This window comes from Ranitomeya variabilis, chromosome 6, assembly GCF_051348905.1.
Source record: "Ranitomeya variabilis isolate aRanVar5 chromosome 6, aRanVar5.hap1, whole genome shotgun sequence".
Classification (NCBI taxonomy): domain Eukaryota; kingdom Metazoa; phylum Chordata; class Amphibia; order Anura; family Dendrobatidae; genus Ranitomeya; species Ranitomeya variabilis.
Window position 1 is genome coordinate 234,624,638 of NC_135237.1, and position 21,699 is coordinate 234,646,336.

The 21,699-nt window shown below is 45.2% G+C and overlaps 1 long non-coding RNA gene across 1 annotated transcript; it reads left to right on the forward strand.

Annotated features, from left to right (window-relative positions):
• Positions 1-553: 553 nt before the first annotated feature.
• LOC143781073 (uncharacterized) lies at positions 554-20,775 on the forward strand. Its single transcript, XR_013216529.1, has 3 exons — positions 554-659; positions 772-830; positions 19,485-20,775. It is a non-coding gene; the product is annotated as an uncharacterized LOC143781073 (long non-coding RNA).
• Positions 20,776-21,699: the final 924 nt, after the last annotated feature.

Below are 21,699 nucleotides of genomic sequence, written 5' to 3' on the forward strand. Positions count from 1 at the left end.
GCAGCATCATGTGGGGCCATTATACAGTATGGAGCATAATGTGGCCAATGGCCATTGTACAGTATGGAGCGTCGTGTGTGGCCATATTTTTTTGTTCATAATTATTGTTAACGAAACATTGTGATCAGAAGTGCTAAATGGGTGTGGTTGGGGCGTGGCTAGTTGTGAAATGGGTGTGGCCTAAAATTTGCCGCGGCGCGCTATGCGCGCCGCTGACTTTGTCCCTCTTTCCCTTCCCCTAAAGTTGGGAGGTATGATTCCTGTTTAATCATTTCTTTTGTTTTTCTTTTATTTCTTTAGGCAGCTAATTGAGTCTTTTGTTTTACACTACATTCACCTTATCTACACATTCCAGCGTTGAATATTCTGTTTCACCGTGGACTGGGACTTTTTTTCTTCAATGGGAGACGCACCACCTACTATTGCGTTCCATCACAGCGTGCCACAGAGGAGTTCTGATCTTTAGACACTGCGGTGACGCATTTCCGGTAGCGCCGTTGTTGTGGTTGCGTTCCACTAAGCGCTTCAGTCACTGTTTACTGACGTCACTTCCGTGTTAAGGGCTATTTGAGTATAGACGCGATGTCAGCGTGCTATGCAGATATTCCACACACCGCTCTTTGCGGATAACAGTATCGGGACCACGTCTTTCATATGCGGTAAGCTTCCCCTGTTTATTAGCTATCGGGATTTTTACTTGAACTCACATTCTGTTTCTTACTTGATTTTTCTTTTTCCTGACTTTATTGTACTTTCACTTTCGTTTTGTAGAACTCCTGAAGGAGTCACATGTTCCTCTCGTCGGTCTTTTTCTATCACTGCAGTTAGTGGTAAGCATTTACTTTTTCATTTAGTTTGATTTCTGCCTATCATATGGGTTTTGCAAAGCAGGATTATATGGAAAACATGGGTTATGTCGTTATACTCAGAAATATGAATGGCATCTCTCTTAATATAAACGGCCCTGTCCTTCAAATGTACGGTGGATGATGTAATACTGATTTTGAAACATAAACATTAAATGATGTTGGATATTTATTTGCTTATATGAATTTATGTTCTGAGTGGGCTCGTGACTGAACATTATTAACCCCTTAACGACCGCCGATACGCCTTTTAACGGCGGCCGCTAAGGGTACTTAAACCACAGCGCCGTTAATTAACGGCGCTGTGGAAAAAGTGAATAGCGCCCCCCAGAGTCGGATTTTCTCTGGGGTCTCGGTTGCCGAGGGTAGCCGAGACCCCAGAGAACATGATTCGGGGGGTTTTTACCGACCCCCGAGTTGCGATCGCCGGTAATTAACCGTTTACCGGCGGTCGCAACAAAAAAAAAAAAAACGCGATTTGCCGTTTAATTTCTCTGTCCTCCGATGTGATCGCACATCGGAGGACAGAGAAATGTGGTCCCCGATGGCCCCCAATAGCCCCCCAATACTTACCTACCTCCCCCGGTGCTCCTCGTGTCTCCCCATGGGCGCCGCCATCTTTTTTCCGGGAAAAAATGGCGGGCGCACGCGCAGTACGCCCGCCGCCCGGCACCCGGATGTTCTTTGGGGTCTCGGCTGCCGGGGGTAGCCGAGACCCCAAAGAACATGATCGGGGTCGATTTGCACCGACCCCTGCTTTGCGATCGCCGGTAATTAACAGTTTACCGGCGACCGCAAAAAAAAAAAAAAAAAAAAAGCGATCAGTTATTTCTCTGTCCTCTGATGTGATCGCACATCAGAGGACAGAGAAATAGGGGGATTCGGGGACCCTAACATACTCACCCGGGGTCCCTGGGTCCTCTTCTGTCTTCTCCTGCCAGCCGGCTTTTTCATCATGGCGGGCGCATGCGCAGTGCGCCCGCCATCTGCTGCCATCTGCCGGCCGGCAGGAGAAGACAAGTTGGGGCTAAAATTAGGGTTAGGGTTAGGGTTAGGGTTAGAGTTAGGGTTAGGGTTAGGGTTGGGGCTAAATTTAGGGTTAGGGTTAGGGCTAGGGTTAGGGTTAGGCTACTTTCACACTAGCGTTTTTTGGCTTCCGTCGCAATGCGTCGTTGGAGAAAAAACGCATCCTGCAAAAGTGCTTGCAGGATGCGTTTTTTCTCCATTGGCTTGCATTAGCGACGCATTGCGACGGATTGCCACATGTCGCATCCGTCGTGCGACGGATGCGTCGTGCTTCGGCAGACCGTCGACACAAAAAAAACTACATGTAACTTTTTTGTGCGACGTGTCCTACATATTTCAGTGCCACGTGCCACGTATTTAAGTGACACGTGCCACGTATCAAAGTGCCACGTGCCACATATTTCAGTGCCACGTATCAAAGTGCCACGTGCCACGTATCAAAGTGCCACGTGCCACATCTTTCAGTGCCACGTGCCACGTATTTAAGAGACACGTGCCACGTATCAAAGTGCCACGTGCCACATATTTCAGTGCCACGTATTTAAGTGACACGTGCCACGTATCAAAGTGCCACGTATCACGTATTTCAGTGCCACGTATTTAAGTGACACGTATCACGTATAAGTGCCACGTGTCACGTATTTAATTGCCACATATTTAAGTGCAACGTATCAAGATTTTCCATGGAGAACAGACACATCCAGAGATATGTCTGCTCTCCACGGCTGCAGCAACACACTGACAGGAGCCATAGTTCCTGTCGGTGTGTCACTGCGCATGCGCGAGCGAGTTTACCGGCGGTCATTGACCCCGGCACTCTCGCTTAACGGCAGTGCTGCGTGGGAAAGTTCAACGCAGCTGTACTGCTGTTAACCGAGACGCCGGAGCCATTGAACTCCGGAACAGTACGCGATACACTGCTAGGAGCTTCGCTCCTGGCAGTGTATCGCCGGAGAGCAGCCGATCGGCGTGGGACACTCGTTTTATGGATTCTGCGGACAGGGAGTATGAATTTGGTTTATTATTTTTGGATTTTTTCCTGGAGGATCGAGGGCTTCGCCTACAAGTGTGCTGTTGGTGAGTATATACTCTGTGTTATATGTTGTATGTACTGTGTGTCATGTATGTGTATTGTGTGTAGGTGTTTTGTGTAACTTTACAATTGTGCTAAGTCGCCGGACACAGGGACAACTCTCCCATCCTAATACCGGATGGGAGTAGTAGTCCCATACGGCGACTTAGCACAATGGTGGCACTAGCGTCGCATGGGGACACACACACGCACACACACGCACACACACGCACACACACACACAGAAGGACTCCATGCTGCTTCACTGGGGGGCGGGGGCTTCCCTCTTCCTGTCCGACGTCACGTCCGGTCCTGGGTGTCAACCCCTCCGTACAAAGACGCCGACACCCAGGACAAAGGCGCTGTGTGTGGAAGGTAATATGGGGCCCTAGGGGGATACGCAGACACGCCGCTGCGTAAAGAATTGACATGTCAATTCTTTTTACGCCGGCGTGTTTGCAGACAAAAGCGCCGCGTTTTTTTGCGGTGTGTCTGAACGGCAAAGTGAATTTCTCATTCACTTTGCCGGCAGACGAAAATGACATTGCGCATTTTTGAAAAGCGCCCGCAAAATAGCGCTCAAAAATGCGCTATGTCTGAAAGTAGCCTAAGGCTTCTTTCACACTTGCGTCGGTACGGGGCGGTCGCAATGCGTCGGCCCGATGTACCGACGCACGTTGTGAAAATTGTGCACAACGTGGGCAGCGGATGCAGTTTTTCAACGCATCCGCTGCCCAGTCTATGTCCTGGGGAGGAGGGGGCAGAGTTACGGCCACGCATCCGCGGAAATGGCGGACGCGACGTACAAAAAAAAGGTTACATTGAACTTTTTTTGTGACGACGGGGGCTAAAGTTATGGTTAGGGTTGGGGCTAAAGTTAGGGTTGGGGCTAAAGTTAGGGTTAGAGTTGGGATTAGGGTTAGGGTTTGGATTAGGGTTGGGATTAGTGTTACGTTTGGGATTAGGGTTGGGATTAGGGTTAGGGTTGGGATTAGGGTTAGGGGTGTGTTGGATTTAGGGTTTTGATTAGGGTTATGGTTAGGGTTGAGATTAGGGCTGTTTTGGGGTTAGGGTTGTGATTATCGTTAGGGTTGTGATTAGGATTATGGATCGGGTTGAGATTAGGGTTAGGGCTGTGTTGGGGTTAGGGTTGGAGTTAGAATTGGGGGGTTTCCACTGTTTAGGTACATCAGGGGGTCTCCAAACACGACAGCCAATTTTGCGCTAAAAAAGTCAAATGGTACTCCCTCCCTTCTGAGCTCTGCCGTGCGCCCAAACAGTGGTTTACCCCCACATATGGGGCATCAGCGTACTCGGGATAAATTGGACAACAACTTTTGGGGTCCAATTTCTCCTGTTACCCTTGTGAAAATAAAAACTTGGGGGCTAAAAATCTTTTTTGTTGGAAAAAAATATATTTTTTTATTTTCACTACTCTGCATTATAAATTTCTGTGAAGCACTTGAGCTTTCAAAGTTCTCACCACATATCTAGATAAGTTCCTTAGGGGGTCTAGTTTCCAAAATTTGGTCACTTGTGGGGGTTTCTACTGTTTAGGTACATTAGGGGTCTGCAAACGCAACATAACGCCCGCAGACAATTCTATCAAAGTCTGCATTGCAAAATGGCGCTCCTTCCCTTCCGAGCTCTGCCGTGCGCCCAAACAGTGGTTTACCCCCACATATGGGGTACCAGCATACTCAGGACAAATTGGACAACAACTTTTGGGGTCCAATTTCTCTTGTTACCCTTGTGAAAATAAAAACTTGGGGGCTAAAAAATCTTTATTGTTAAAAAATATATATTTTTTATTTTCACGACTCTGCATTATAAACTTCTGTGATGCACTTGGGCATTCAAAGTTCTCACTACACATCTAGATAAGTTCCATGGGGGGTCTAGTTTCCAAAATGGGGTCACTTTTGGGGGGTTTCTGCTGTTTAGGCACATCAGGGGCTCTCCAAACGCGACATGGCGTCCGATCTCAATTCCAGTCAATTTTGCATTGAAAAGTCAAATGGCGCTCCTTTGCTTCCGAGCTCAGCCATGCGCCCAAACAGTGGTTTACCCCCACATATGGGGTGTCGGCGTACTCAAGACAAATTGTACAACAGCTTCTGGGGTCCATTTTCTCCTGTTACCCTTGGTAAAATAAAAATTTGGAGGCAAAAAGATCATTTTTGTAGAAAAAATGCGATTTTTTTATTTTCACGGCTCTACGTTATAAACTTCTGTGAAGCACCTGGGGGTTTAAAGTGCTCACCACACATCTAGATAAGTTCCTTAAGGGGTCTAGTTTCCAAAATGGTGTCATATGTGGGGGGTCTCTACTGTTTAGGCACATCAGCGGCTCTCCAAACGTGACATGGCGTCCGATCTCAATTCCAGCCAATTCTACATTGAAAAAGTAAAACGACACTCCTTCTCTTCCAAGCTCTGCGGTGCGCCCAAACAGTGGTTTACCCCCATATATGGGGTATCGACGTACTCAGGAGAAATTGCACAACAACTTTTGTGGTCTAATTTCTCCTGTTACCCTTGTGAAAATAAAAATTTGGGGGCAAAAAGATCATTTTTGTAGAAAAAATGAGATTTTTTATTTTCACGGCTCTACGTTATAAACTTCTGTGAAGCACTTGGGGGTTCAAAGTGCTCACCACACATCTAGATAAGTTCCTTGGGGGGTCTAGTTTCCAAAATGGTATCACTTGTGGGGGGTTTCCACTGTTTAGGCACATCAGGGACTCTCCAAACGCGACATGGCATCCGATCTCAATTCCAGCCAATTCTGCATTGAAAAAGTCAAACGGTGCTCCTTCACTTCCAAGCTCTGCGGTGCGCCCAAACAGTGGTTTACCTCCACATATGGGGTATCGACGTACTCAGGAGAAATTGCACAACAACTTTTGTGGTCTAATTTCTCCTGTTACCCTTGTGAAAATAAGAATTTGTGGGCGAAAAAATCATTTTTGTGAAAACAAATGCGATTTTTTATTTTCACGGCTCTACGTTATAAACTTCTGTGAAGCACTTGGGGGTTCAAAGTGCTCACCACACATCTAGATAAGTTCCTTGGGGGGTCTAGTTTCCAAAATGGTGTCACTTGTGGGGGGTTTCCACTGTTTAGGCACATTAGGGGCTCTCCAAACGCGACATGGCGTCCGATCTCAATTCCAGCCAATTCTGCATTGAAACAGTCAAACGGTGCTCCTTCACTTCCAAGCTCTGCGGTGCGCCCAAACAGTGGTTTACCTCCACATATGGGGTATCGGCGTACTCAGGAAAAATTGCACAACAAAATTTGTGGTTAAATTTCTGTTTTTACACTTGTGAAAATTAAAAAAAATGGTTCTGAAGTAAAATGTTTGCAAAAAAAAGTAAAATGTTAATTTTTTTCTTCCACATTGTTTTAGTTCCTGTGAAGTACGTAAAGGGTTAATAAACTTCTTGAATGTGGTTTTGAGCACCTTGAGGGGTGCAGTTTTTAGAATGGTGTCACACTTGGTTATTTTCTATCATATAGATCCCTCAAAATGGCTTCAAATGTGATGTGGTCCCTAAAAAAAACATGGTGTTGTAAAAATGAGAAATTGCTGGTCAACTTTTAACCCTTATAACTCCCTAACAAAAAAAAAAATTGTTTCCAAAATTGTGCTGATGTAAAGTAGACATGTGAGAAATGTTATTTATTAACTATTTTTTGTGACATATCTCTCTGATTTAAGGGCATAAAAATAAAAAGTTTGAAAATTGCAAAATTTTAAAATTTTTCGCCATATTTCCATTTTTTTCATAAATAATCGCAAGTAATATCGAAGAAATGTTACCACTAACTTGAAGTACAACATGTCACGAAAAAACAATCTCAGAATCAGCGGGATCCGATAAAGCGTTCCAGAGTTATAACCTCATAAAGTGACACTGGTCAGAATTGTAAAAATTGGCTCGGTCATTAAGTACCAAATTGGCTCTGTCACTAAGGGGTTAATAGCCATAATTTTGTTAAATGATTTGACCTTATGTACACATCGCTGTTATGACTTGATCTTATGCACACATCGCTGTTATAAGATTATGAATAATACTATATTCATGCCATATGAGAGTCAGTATGTCTGTCTTATGTTTGATGGATCTTCTGTATATATGTATGGATTTGGGATTTATTGTTCTTTTGTCTCGTTTTTTCTTTTTTTGTTATAGTCTGATGAAGGTCAAATAGACCGAAACGTTACAAAATGACTTTTGGGAGCATCAAATAAATATAATTGCATGAAACTCTGAGTGCCGGATTTTTTCTGATATAAGAGACGTCAGTCCCAGCGTCTAGCTCAGGTTGATACTGGACGACGGGTTACTGCTGTCCTTCCAGGCTCTGTCTTTGTAGCCAGCAGTGATCAGCAGCGAGCAGGTCTTTCTGGGACTAAGTCCTGCTATTCTCATACTGAGCATGCCCACGGGACGACCTCCCATTGGAGGTCGGGGGTCACATGCTCAGGTCCTTTTGCGGCTCCTATTGGTCCATCTGGAAGCTCTTGTAGCGATGCCGCTATAAAAGGTTCGCATGGCCACTCGGCCATGCGATAGTGTACATTTGAAAACGTGTTTGTTGATGAGTGCAAGTCGTTCTTTACTGATCCCCTCCCTTGTGTATGACTTTTCACGTAAGGTGGATTTCTGATATCTAGCGCCCGGCTGAGCTATCAGCACAATAACATACGAAACAGCGTCTAATTGCTGTGATCGCCAGTGTGGTGCCGTGCGCTATTGGAGCACTTTCCTGACCCAAGTCTGGGTGGTTAGTGGCGTCCGCCAGAGGGGCACAGCATGCACTCTTTTACATTTAAGTTACTTTCTCGGTTACTCTGATACCCCAATTGTGCTGTCGAGCTCAAGAGGTCTACACAAACTCTAATCCTGTGTCCTGGGATAGAGTTCTGTGATTCCTTGCTTGCGCTCTTTGTGTGGTATTGCGGCCCTGTGACGCAACAGGGCTCGCTTCCTTCATACAGGGTGAAGTTAACCCATGTGTGTATCCACATTGTACCGCCATATAGTCCGTCATTACTCAGCAACACGTTCCATCTCTGCATGGTGGACCCCGGGCTGCAAATGCACCTCATACCTTCTCTCTAATTATTTAGTGCGCTCTGCTAGCCCTAACAGTGGATGCCTCTTCCATTGGTGCGGGAGCAGTCCTCTTCCAGAAGGATGCTGAAGGTTGGAAGCATCCTTGCTTCTTCTTCTCCAAGACCTTCACACCAGCAGAGAGGATTATTGCATCAGGGACAGGGAGTTGCTAGCCATAAAGTTGGCTTTCTGGGGGTGGAAACACCTCTTGGAGGGGGCTCGCTTTCCCTTCCAAGTTTACCCCGACAACAAAAATTTGGTGTATATACAGACTGCCCAGCGGCTAAATTCTCACCAGACTAGATGGTATCTGTTCTTTTCCCGGTTCCATTTCACCCTCCATTTTCTTTCCGGGGAGAAGAACATTTGTGCTGACGCTCTCTCCCGCTCCGTAGTGTCATTGGAGGAGGAGCCTCGGCTTATTGTCCCTTTTGAGAGCCTGAGAACTGTGGCCCCGGTTTCGCTAGAGTCTGTGCCCCCGGGCAAGACTTTTGTGCCTTCTAGTCTGCGACCGGAGGTTCTCTCTTGGGCTCACTAGTCCAGTGTGGGTGGACACTTTGGGACTAAAAGAACATCTGAGCTTCTGGCGGGGACGTACTGGTGGCCGCATATGGCCCGTGATGTCGGAGACTATATTCAGGCTTGTTTCTCCTGCGCCAAGAATAACTTTCCTCGTCAACGGCCTGCTGGGCTACTTTACCCCCTGCCAGTGGTGGACAGGCACTGGGAAATGGTCCGGATTGACTTCGTGGTGGGCTTACCCAAGTCCCGTAGTTGTACCATTATTTGGGTAGTCACCAACCATTTTTCCAAAATGGTGCACTTGGTGCCTCTTCCACGGCTACCTTCTGCACGGGCCTTGGCGGCGTGGTTTATTAAGCACGTTTTCCGCCTACACGGTATGCCTGACAAAATTGTCAGTGACCGGGGTCCCCAGTTTGCGTCTCAGTTCTGGAGAAAGCTTTGTCATCTTCTCAGCATTGAGCTGAATCTCTCTTCAGCATACCATCCCGAGATGAATGGAATGGTAGAGAGGGCCAACCAGACACTGGTCACATACCTCCGACATTTTTGTTTCAGCCAGGCAGGATGACTGGGCATCCTTGCTACCGTGGGCGGAGTTTGCGCTGAACAACGCCGTAGCCTACGCCACTGGGCAGACCCCTTTTACTCCTTAAATACGGCCAGCATCCGCGGATTCCTGTGCCCATGGCCTTGTCTTCTGCCAACTCCAGGGTGGCAGACTGGGCTGTGAAGGCACGGGACATTTAGGACCGCGCACAGGATGCCATCCGGGCCTCCTAGGAGAGAATGAGGGTCTCCGCCGATGCACATCGTTGCCCCGCTCCGACCTTTGCTTCTGGCGATTTAGTGTGGCTCTCCGCCTGTAACATCAGGCTGCGAGTTGAGTCCACTAAGTTTGCACCTCGCTGCTTGGGTCCCTTCAAGGTCCTGGAACAGGTTAACCCTGTGGTCTACCGTCTGGCCCTTCCTCCACGTCTAGGCATCACCGACACATTTCATGTGTCCCTCTTAAAGCCCATTCACATGTCCCGGTTTTCCGAGGTATCTGCTGGGACATCGGGTTCCTCTACGGACGATTACAAGGTGAACACCATCATGGGGTGTAAGGTGGTACATGGCAAAAAGTACTATCTGGTGGACTGGAAGGGTCTTGGCCCAGAGAACAGCACCTGGGAACCTGTGGAGCACATTCGGGCTCCGCTGCTCATTGTAGCCTTTCTGTCTAGCGCCCGACAGTGCTACCTGCACATGTAGCACACGTTACAGTGCCTTTTTGCAGTGCCCATCTGTACGGCACTGTGCGCAATCAGTGTGCTTTCCTGACAGCTTGTCAGTGTAGGGTGGGAATTCCCACTAGGACTCTGCATCTGACTTGGGGCATCCTCAGGCGCGGGCTCAAAAGGCACCGAGGGTCAGAACGAGTCCAATCACCAGTTTAGTGGGGGTGATTCATAGGGATCCCAATTGTGTCTTGCAGCTGCACCCTGTGACTGCTAACAGGGCGCAGCATGTTGTGGCGACTCTGTGAAGCAAGAGTTTGCTTCCATTCACACTGGGTGAAGCCTAACCCACGTGTGAGCAAGTGTCCTTCTGCCATTACTCAGCAGCAGGTACAATCTCTGCATGGTGGACCCCGGGCTGCGAACGCACCTCATATCTACCTCTTTATTATTTGGTGCATTCAGCTAGCCCTAACAGTCAGTTACTCTATTAGGCTACGTTCACATTTGCGGCCAGCGCCGCAGCGTCGGGCGCCGCAGCGGCGCCGCATGCGTCATGCGCCCCTATATTTAACATGGGGGCGCATGGACATGCGGCGCACTTGCGTTTTGCGCCGCATGCGTCGCTGCGGCGCCCGCGTCGGGGCGCAGAGGACGCAGCAAGTTGCATTTTTGCTGCGTCCAAATTCAATGAAAAAAACGACGCATGCGGCGCAAAACGCAGCGTTGTGCATGCGTTTTGCTGCGTTTTTGTTTGCGTTGTGCGCTGCGGCGCCGACGCTGCGGCGCACAACGCAAATGTGAACGTAGCCTTAAGCACTATTTTGCATTAAAAAAATACAGGCCACATATTTGGCAGTGTGGTATTTCTGTGACAGGCCTCATATATCTGCGTGCTACAAGTTTGTGTATTTTTGGCCGGTTTCCAACCTTTTTTGCTGTCTGTTACTCTACTTATAAACAGCACTATTTTGCATTAAAAAAATACAGGCCACATATTTGGCAGTGTGGTATTTCCGTGACAGGTCTCATATATCTGTGTTCTTCAAGTATGGTCATTTTAGGCTGCTTTTACGGTACGTTCACATTTGCGTTGTGCGCCGCAGCGTCGGCGCCGCAGCGCACAACGCAAACAAAAACGCCGCAAAACGCATGCACAACGCTGCGTTTTGCGCCGCATGCGTCCTTTTTTTAATTGATTTTGGACGCAGCAAAAATGCAACTTGCTGCGTCCTCTGCGCCCGGACGCGGGCGCCGCAGCGACGCATGCGGCGCAAAACGCAAGTGCGACGCATGTCCATGCGCCCCCATGTTAAATATAGGGGAGCATGACGCATGCGGCGCCGCTGCGGCGCCCGCCGCTGCGGCGCCCGCCGCTAATGTGAACGTAGGGTTAGACTGTTTTGGTGTCTGTTACTCTGCTTAAATACAGCACTATTTTGCATTAAAAAAATACAGGCCACATATTTGGCAGTGTGGTATTTCTGTGACAGTTCTCATATACCTGCGTGCTCCAAGTTTGGACATTGTAGGCCGATTTCCCACTTTTTTTGCTTTGTGTTACTCTACTTACATACAGCACTATTTGGCATTACAAGAAATACAAACCACATATTTGGCAGTGTTGTATTTCCATGACAGGCATCATATATGTGTGCTCCAAGATTGTGCATTTTTGGCTGGTTCCAACCTTTTTTGCTGTCTGTTACTCTACTTATATACAGCACTATTTTGCATTAAAAAAATACAGGCCACATATTTGGCAGTGTGATATTTCCGTGACAGGCCTCATATATCTGCGTGCTCCAATTTGGGCGTTGTAGGCTGGTTTCCCACTGTTTTTGCTGTCTGTTACCCTACTTATATACAGCACTATTTTAAATTAAAAAAATAAAGGCCACATGTTTGGCAGTGTGGTGTTTCCGTGACAGGCCTCACATATCTGCATGTTTCAAGTTTGGGCATTGTAGACCGGTTTCCCACTTTTTTGCTGTCTGTTACTCTAATTATATACAGCACTATTTAGCATAAAAAAAATAAAAAGGCCACATATTTGCCAGTGTGGTATTTCCGTGACAGCCCTCATATATCTGTGTGCTCCAAGTTTGTGCATTGTAGGCCGGTTTCTCATGGTTTTTCCTGTCTGTTACTCTACTTATATACAACACTATGTTTCATTAAAAAATACAGGCCACATATTTGGCAGTGTTGTATTTGCGTGACAGGCCTCTTATCTGCGTGCTCCAAGTTTGGGCATTTTTGCCCAGTTTTCCACTGTTTTTGCAGGCATACTGATTAGATATCATTTAGGTCCAAATAAATACATTTGTGTTGAGCTTTTGAAATAGTGTAGTAGTCCATTTAAAATGGGCAAGGCAAGGGACGGGGAAGTGGACGTGATGTTGATGGTGCATGCAGAGGACGAGGCCGTGGCCAAGGTGAAAGTGGGCCACAACAAAGACCCACATCTTCTCGCTCAACTTTCCTGTCCCAGTTTCTAGGGGACCGCAGCACACCACTGTTGAAATGTGAAGAGGTTGTTGGTTGGATAGTGTATAATGCTTCCAATCACTTAGCCACCACCACCACCATGTCTTCCACACAGTCAAGTCTGAATAGCCGTGAGTGTGGCCCAGATATTCCTCACCCTGATCCTCCTTCCTCCCACCATGCAAAGTGCCCTGAGCCAACTGATCCCACACTTGGACACTCTGAAGAGCTGTTCAGTTTTCCATTTCAAGATACCGGACTTTCGGCCAGTCAATTTGAAGTGGGGCCAGATGAGATCGCATGTAGCGATGCCCAAAGCTTTGACCACCCACGGTCACACGAAGGCGATGGTGGGAAGGTATCACAAGAGGTGGATGATGAAACACAATTGCCAGAAAGTCAGCAGGATGAGCAGGGAAGACAAGGGGGTGATGACATAGTGACTGACCCAACCTGGCAGGAGGACATTAAGAGCGAGGGCAGCAGCACACATGGGGAAGGAGGCATATCCCCCCAACAGGCAGGAAGAAGCAGTGTGGTGGCCACAGACAGAAGGCGTGCATCCGTTCCCCGTATCACCAACATGTGGGAAGTTGCCATTCCAGCTGTTAGATCTTCCCAAGTATGGTTATTTTTTAAAGACTCTGTTATGGTTGGCGGAACGCACCGAATATATATATATATATATATATATATATATATATATATATATATATATATATATATATATATATATATGAGACAGTAGGTGCGTTCGCAACCCAGGGTCCACCGTGCAGGAGAGAAACCTGCTGCTAGTAACAGGCGGTACTATATGGCAGTATAAGTGAACTCTGTTACTTCACAGATTCACTAAGAAAAGAGAAAGCCGTGCCCTGGTAACCTCACAGGAGACCACAGCTACCTAATAGAGCCAACAGTGGTCATGCAGTCAGAATAGCACACAAGCAACTCCTTTCCGGTGGTCCCGGAATTCTAATGGCTGTACGCTAGCCCTGAATCCACATACACAAAATTCCTCACTGGAGGTGCCGGTATTCTAGGAGCTTATTTCAGCCAAACCCTGACCACATACAACCATGACCACACTGGCGCTGAGCTCATAACATAGGTTTGATACTAGCGCATGGCCGTGCGGCCATGCAAACCTTTTATAGTTTTAGCACTCAAGGACCTTCCTAGTGGTCCAACAGGAACCGCTTCAGGACCTGAGCATGTGACCCTTGACCTCCAATGGGAGATCATCCCGTGGGCATGCCCAGTATGGGAAAAGCAGGACTTAGTCCCAGAAAGATCTGTTTGATGCTGATCAGCGCTGGCTACAAAGGCAGAGCCTGGAAGAACAGTAGTAACCAGTCGCCCAGTATCAGCCTGAGTCAGACGCTGGGACCGACATCTCCACTGCGGCTGGAGAAAAATGGGAGACTGCAGCGAAGATGGCTCGAGATTCCTCCTGTGCAGAGATGGAAACTCGACACCTAACAGACTGTGCCAATAACCCCAAACAGGCAATTTGTAGCACCTGCCGTGCCCGCATCAGCAGGGGTAGCAAAACAACCAGCCTGACCACCACCAGCATGATCAGACACATGCAAGCAAAGCACCTGCCTTTGTGGGCCGATTTCCAGGCTCCAGGAACTGTCTGCAGGTGACACCACTGCTTCTTCCACTGTTTTGCGTAGAAGGCGAAGCCAACCCCAGTCCACCGTGCATGTGAAGATGCCTCTAGCCCTGCACCTGTTGTTGCCCACAGTCAAGCAGCACCATAATCAAGCCCATCTACGTTCTTGTCCTAGCACAGCCTTCAGTTGTCTATACCCCAGTCTTTGGAATGCAAGCAGAAATACCCAGCCAAAGCCCCACAGGCCACAGTCCTAAATTCTAACATTTCTCTTCTGCTTGCACTAGAAATGTTGCCTTTTAGGCTCATTGAGACGGAAGCTTTCCGCAACCTGATGGCAGCAACCGTTCCAAGGTACTCGGTCCCCAGTCGCCACTATTTTTCCCGGTGTGCCGTATTGGCATTATCCCAGAATGTGTCCCACAACATTACCCGTGCTATAAACAATGCTGTTATAGGGGAAGCAGTCAGAAGTTTCCTCCACATGTCTACCAGTGACAATGACTTAATTGAATTTCTTCTCATATTGTTGGAATATGCCCTTACACACAATTTTTTTATTTTTAAAGAAGTCCTCTACCTCCAATTACAGGGGACTGCTATGGGGGCTGCGTTTGCGCCCTCGTACGCAAATTTGTTTCTGGGATCATGGGAACGTACCATCTTTTTGACCAATGTCATCCCTTTGATTGAAAAAGTATGTACATGGATGCGATTTATTGATGACATTTTGTCATGTGGCAGGGCTCTGAGACTGACTTAACATCTTTTATTCAACTCCTCAATGACAATATCCTTAATATCAAGCTGACATGCAAGTACAGTCAAACATGTATCGACTTTCTTGATAGAAAAATTTATAAGGGTGATGATGGATTTTTACATACAGAAGTGTTCAGGAAAGAAACATCTGTTAATTCTGTATTACATGCTGCCTCATCACACCCTAGACCTTTAAAGGACAGTATCCCATACGGGCAGTTCTTGAGAACAAAAATAATTTGCTCTACTGAATCATCCTTCCAGATGCAATCTTCTGAATTAGCACAACGTTTTGCACAGAGAGGATATTCCAATCGGGTTATTCGTCGGGGGTGGTCTAAAGCATCCAGTAAACAAAGGTCTGATTTATTAAAACCAAAAAGTCAGTTGCCAACATCGACCACAGTGAGATTTATTTCATCTTACAATGAGAAGTGGAAACCTATGAGACAAGCCCTCTCTAAATTTTGGCCTATTATCATGAATGATCCAGTCTTGGCCAAGAGTATCTCTACAACTCCAACCATTACATATAGGAGATCTCAGAGCTTGAAGGACATGTGGGTCCATAGCCAATATAGGGGTGTTACTACACACAATTTCTTTGACTCCAGAGGGCCAAAATGGGGATTCTTTCCTTGTAAGAAATGTCTGGCCTGTACAAATATGGATAAGGCTAAGGATTTCAAAAACACACAAGGTAATGAGGTCTTTCAAATTACTCATAATATCACATGTGGTACAGACCATGTGATATATTATGCTACGTGTCCCTGCCCTTTAATATAGTTACATAGTTACATAGTTATTAAGGTAGAAGGAAGACTGTAAGTCCATCTAGTTCAACCCATAGCCTAACCTAACATGCCCTAACATGTTGATCCAGGGGAAGGCAAAAAAAACCCCATGTGGCAAAGAGTAACTCCACCATGGGGAAAAAAATTCCTTCCCGACTCCACATACGGCAATCAGACTAGTTCCCTGGATCAACGCCTTATCAAGGAATCTAGTGTATATACCCTGTAACATTATACTTTTCCAGAAAGGTATCCAGTCCCCTCTTAAATTTAATTAATGAATCACTCATTACAACATCATACGGCAGAGAGTTCCATAGTCTCACTGCTCTTACAGTAAAGAATCCGCGTCTGTTATTATGCTTAAACCTTCTTTCCTCCAGACGTAGAGGATGCCCCCTTGTCCCTGTCTCAGGTCTATGATTAAAAAGATCATCAGAAAGGTCTTTGTACTGTCCACTCATATATTTATACATTAACATAAGATCACCCCTTAGTCTTCGTTTTTCCAAACTAAATAGCCCCAAGTGTAATAACCTATCTTGGTATTGCAGACCCCCCAGTCCTCTAATAACCTTGGTCGCTCTTCTCTGCACCCGCTCCAGTTCAGCTATGTCTTTCTTATACACCGGAGACCAGAACTGTGCACAGTATTCTAAGTGTGGTCGAACTAGTGACTTGTATAGAGGTAAAATTATGTTCTCCTCATGAGCATCTATGCCTCTTTTAATACATCCCATTATTTTATTTGCCTTTGTAGCAGCTGCCTGACACTGGCCACTGAATATGAGTTTGTCATCCACCCATACACCCAGGTCTTTTTCATTGACGGTTTTGCCCAGAGTTTTAGAATTAAGCACATAGTTATACATCTTATTACTTCTACCCAAGTGCATGACCTTACATTTATCCCCATTAAAGCTCATTTGCCATTTATCAGCCCAAGCTTCTAGTTTACATAAATCATCCTGTAATATAAAACTGTCCTCCCCTGTATTGATTACCCTGCAGAGTTTAGTGTCATCTGCAAATATTGAAATTCTACTCTGAATGCCCCCTACAAGGTCATTAATAAATATGTTAAAAAGAAGAGGGCCCAATACTGACCCCTGTGGTACCCCACTGCTAACCGTGACCCAGTCCGAGTGTGCTCCATTAATAACCACCCTTTGTTTCCTATCCCTGAGCCAGCTCTCAACCCACTTACACATATTTTCCCCTATCCCCATTACTCTCATTTTATGTAACAACCTTTTGTGTGGCACCGTATCAAAAGCTTTGGAAAAGTCTATATATACTACGTCCACTGGGTTCCCTTGGTCCAGTCCGGAACTTACCTCTTCATAGAAGCTGATCAAATTAGTCTGACATGAACGGTCCCTAGTAAACCCGTGCTGATACTGGGTCATGAGGTTATTCCTCTTCAGATACTCCAGCATAGCATCCCTTAGAATGCCCTCCAGGATTTTACCCACAGTAGAGGTTAAGCTTATTGGCCTATAATTACCGAGTTCAGTTTTTGCCCCTTTTTTGAATATTGGCACCACATTTGCTATACGCCAGTCCTGTGGTACAGACCCTGTTATTATGGAGTCTTTAAAGATTAAAAATAATGGTCTATCAATGACTGTACTTAGTTCCTGCAGTACTCGGGGGTGTATCCCATCCGGGCCCGGATATTTGTCAATTTTAGTTATTTTTAGACGCCGCTGTACTTCCTGCTGGGTTAAGCAGGTGACATTTAATGGGGAATTTTTATCACTAGTCATTTTGTCTGCCATGGGATTTTCTTTTGTAAATACTGATGAAAAAAAGTCATTTAGCATATTGGCTTTTTCCTCATCCTCATCCACCATTTCACCCAGACTATTTTTAAGGGGGCCAACACTGTCATTTTTTAGTTTCTTACTATTTATATAGTTAAAGAATATTTTGGGATTATTTTTACTCTCTCTGGCAATGAGTCTCTCTGTCTCAATCTTTGCTGCCTTGATTTGCTTTTTACAGAATTTATTTAATTTTCTGTATTTATTTAATGCCTCCTCACTACCTACTTCCTTTAATTCTCTAAATGCTTTCTTTTTGTCCCTTATTGCGCCCCTTACAGCTCTATTTAGCCATATTGGTTTCCTCCTATTTCTAGTATGTTTATTCCCATACGGTATATACTGTGCACAGGTCCTATCCAGGATGCTAATAAATGTCTCCCATTTTCTTTGTGTATTTTTGTGTCTCAGGATATCGTCCCAGTTAATTGCACCAAGATCCTCTCTCATCCGTTGGAAATTTGCCCTCCTGAAGTTTAGTGTCCTTGTCACCCCCCTACTACCCATCTTATTAAAGGTTACATGAAAACTTATTATTTTGTGATCACTATTCCCCAAGTGACCCCCAACCCTTATATTTGATATGCGGTCTGGCCTGTTGGTTAATATTAGGTCTAGCAGTGCCCCCCTCCTTGTTGGGTCCTGAACCAGTTGTGAAAGGTAATTGTCTCTCATAGTTGTCAAAAACCGATTACCTTTGCTGGAACTGCAGGTTTCTGTTCCCCAATCTATTTCAGGGTAGTTGAAGTCCCCCATAATAATGACTTCTCCTTGAGTCGCAGCTTCATCTATTTGCTTTACGAGGATATTCTCCATTGCTTCCATTAGTTTTGGAGATTTATAACAAACCCCTATCAGTAATTTATTATTTTTTCCCCCTCCCCTTATCTCCACCCACAGAGACTCTACATTTTCATTAGATTCACCTATATTATCACGCAGGATGGGTTTTAAGGTCGATTTTACATACAGACACACCCCACCCCCTCGCTTATCTGTACGGTCATTTCTGAAAAGGCTATAGCCCTGCAAGTTAACAGCCCAGTCATGGCTCTCATCCAGCCACGTCTCAGATATCCCCACCATGTCATAATTATGCTCCAACAGCATTAGTTCTAATTCATCCATTTTGTTGGCGAGGCTTCTGGCATTAGTATACATGCACTTGATGTTACTCTCTGTACCTCTATTCTTTCTTAAATTACTAACTGTTCTAACCCCACCCCCCCTGCCGCCACCCCCAGCTTCCTTATTTGTGCCCAGGTCTCTATCTGCACTATCTTCCCCTCCTATAAAATGAATACCCTCCCCCTCAATCCCTAGTTTAAACACTCCTCCAACCTTCTAACCATTTTCTCCCCCAGCACAGCTGCACCTTCCCCATTGAGGTGCAGCCCGTCCCTAGCGTAGAGCCTGTAGCCAACTGAGAAGTCGGCCCAGTTCTGCAGGAACCCAAACCCCTCCTTCCTACACCAATTCTTGAGCCACTTATTAACCTCCCTAATCTCCCGTTGCCTCTCTGGCGTGGCACGTGGTACAGGCAGTATTTCGGAAAATACCACGTTGGAGGTCCTTGCTTTCAGCTTGCAGCCTAATTCCCTGAAATCATCTTTAAGGACCTTCCACCTACCTCTAACTTTGTCATTTGTGCCAATGTGCACCATGACCGCTGGGTCCTCACCAGCCCCTCCCAATAATATACATTGGCATGACTACCAGACAACTCAAAATACAAAGTAGGGGAACATGTCCGTGATATATCCAATGCTTGTGAGGTCAAAGATTTGATATCTCTGAAACCAATACCTCGGCATTTTAAATCTGTTCATAACTGTGATTCCAGTTTATTGAGGGTTATTGGTATCGATAGGATTCTCAAAGATTCAAGAGGCGGCAATGTCAAAACCAAATTGGCCCAATTAGAGACAAAATGGATTTCCAGAATAGGCTCACTTCAACCTTAATGGTTTAAATGAACTTATGAGTTTCGCTCCCTTTCTTTAAAATTATTTGGGATTTGAAGGTGCTTATTTATTTACTGTCTTTCTCTTTTAGCTATACTTTTATATTTTTATCCATTATATCGTATAGGAGTTATCCTTCCTTATATATTCTTGCATCCTAATTGTTGTGTTGTCTTCTTTTTCAGTTTTTATACGCTTTGCAGCTTTGAACATGTATTGACCAGTTGCTGTATTCCTACACTTCAATCACGATGTTGCCCTTTTAGGTCTTACCCTCTTACTCAAGAAAAGGACTTCAATACTTTTAATCCTTTTTATGTCGAATTATTATGTATTATTTATATATTTATATCAAAGTTTTTCATTACTCTGTATTTGTTATTTATTGTATTTCCCATTATTGCACTATTTATTTTATCCAAATTCCCCCCTTTTTTTGTCTGACATAACCCTTATGGGTGTTCACTGTTATATGCACTCTATTTATCTGTTATATTGATATCAAAATTTATAACCCTTATGGGTGAACATTTTTATATGCACTTTATTGATCTGTTATTATGTTCACAATCACCTTCATCATCATTGCATCCTCTTCTTTTGGTTGGCTTTATACAGTCTCCCCACATAGCCTCACACACTCACTTAGTGTCGCACATCACTCACCACCTTTTCTCTTAGCATTTTCTGGTCTGTATTCTTTATTTGTTGCGTAGTGCGCTTGCACCTGTCGGCCTCTCCGGGTTGCCGTGGTAACGTGTGCCTACGCGTCATCCTCTCCCTCCCCTCTCCTGACGCGTCAGAGTTGGGCGGGAGTTTGATGACGTGGGACCCCGGACCCTACGCTTCCTATTGTGTGCTCGATGGACGCCAGCTCCGTGACAACCGCTGCATTTAAAAAGCCGGCACTGCGTTCCCCTTACTACCACGACCCCCAGGAAGAAGCTACGTTGCGAAACGCGCATCAGGGTTTCCCTCCTCACGGCGATCCATAGGTGTGCAGGTAAATAACATGGTGCTGCTGCCTTCTTTATAATCGCTCCATTCCTTGGCATCCCCTAATTTATCTATATCTACAATTAGTCTAATTAATGCACTTGCACCTTACTAGGACTTGTTACTTGTATTTTATTATATAGATATTACAACTAGTACATGGCACAGTATTTATATACTTTATAATATGCATACTTTGGGAGCCATATAGGCGCACTTCTGTGGTTGATACATCTATACTTTGTAGGCAGCTCTGTGTATATTCTGTGAAACTTGTCCATTACAATCCAGAGCCTGCTGATGCACTATTGCATTATATCTATTGTATTATTTAATTAATTTTTGATTTACATTGGATTAATATTTTTACTTATGCTATGGATTGCCTTGAATTCATTCTGCCTTGTTTAAATTCCCTTTTTGTAAAATTATGATGATTTCTATCTTTTAATTTATTATGAATAAAATATTTTACATTTTATTTCCTGGGTTTGTTTGTCAGCTCATGCCCTCCATTACAAGTCCCAGAGACCCACACCCCTACATTGGGCCTCCTTCTTAAAGAAGTCTCCTGCCATGTCTCTTCCTTACCTGCCACTAGATCACCAGGGTTAACAACATGATCTGTACTGTTATAGGCCACTGAATTTTGGGCAAGGGGGTTGTGATGGCATTTGTTTATTTATTAAAAAAGATATCCCCCATTGGAAAATTGTTTGTCAGCTCATGCACTCCATTACAAGTTTCAGAGACCCACACCCCTATATTGGGCCTACTTCTTAACTCTATCTCCTGCAATGTCTCTTCTTTAACTGCCTCTAGATGACCAGGGTGAATGTGCTCTGTACTGTTATAGGCCGGTGAATTTTGGGCAAGCAGCTCACTGCTGAGAACAATGTTTTCCGAGTATTACGCCACTTTTACAGACTCACCAAAAAACATAACAAAATGCAACCAAAATGGGATTTCCTGGGAAATATGTTAAGTATCATCATTTCCAGTGTAATGGCTTGTATATAAAGCAAAATAAAAGACTAAAAGCAAAAATGCTCCTTCACACCTTGGGATATGTTCACACCTAGCATTTTTGACTCGTTTTTAAACTTGAGCATTGATTTCAACCAAGACAAATGCATACACTATGGAAATGTAATTTTAACATTTGACAACCTTATCTGCCCATGTGGTGTGTGCCACATCATCAGACACATCCTGTTTCATTTATGAAGGAGGGCTCTGAAAGTCACAAAGCCTATTTTTATAGGGTCCTCAGGCAGCCTTTGCTATTCTTAAAAGGCCAGCAGTTGGTCCTCACTATTCTTATAGAGCCATGAGGCGGCTATGCTTTGTTGTTCCCATTATTAAACAGTGTGTCTCTTATCATATTTTTGCGTATGCAGTGAG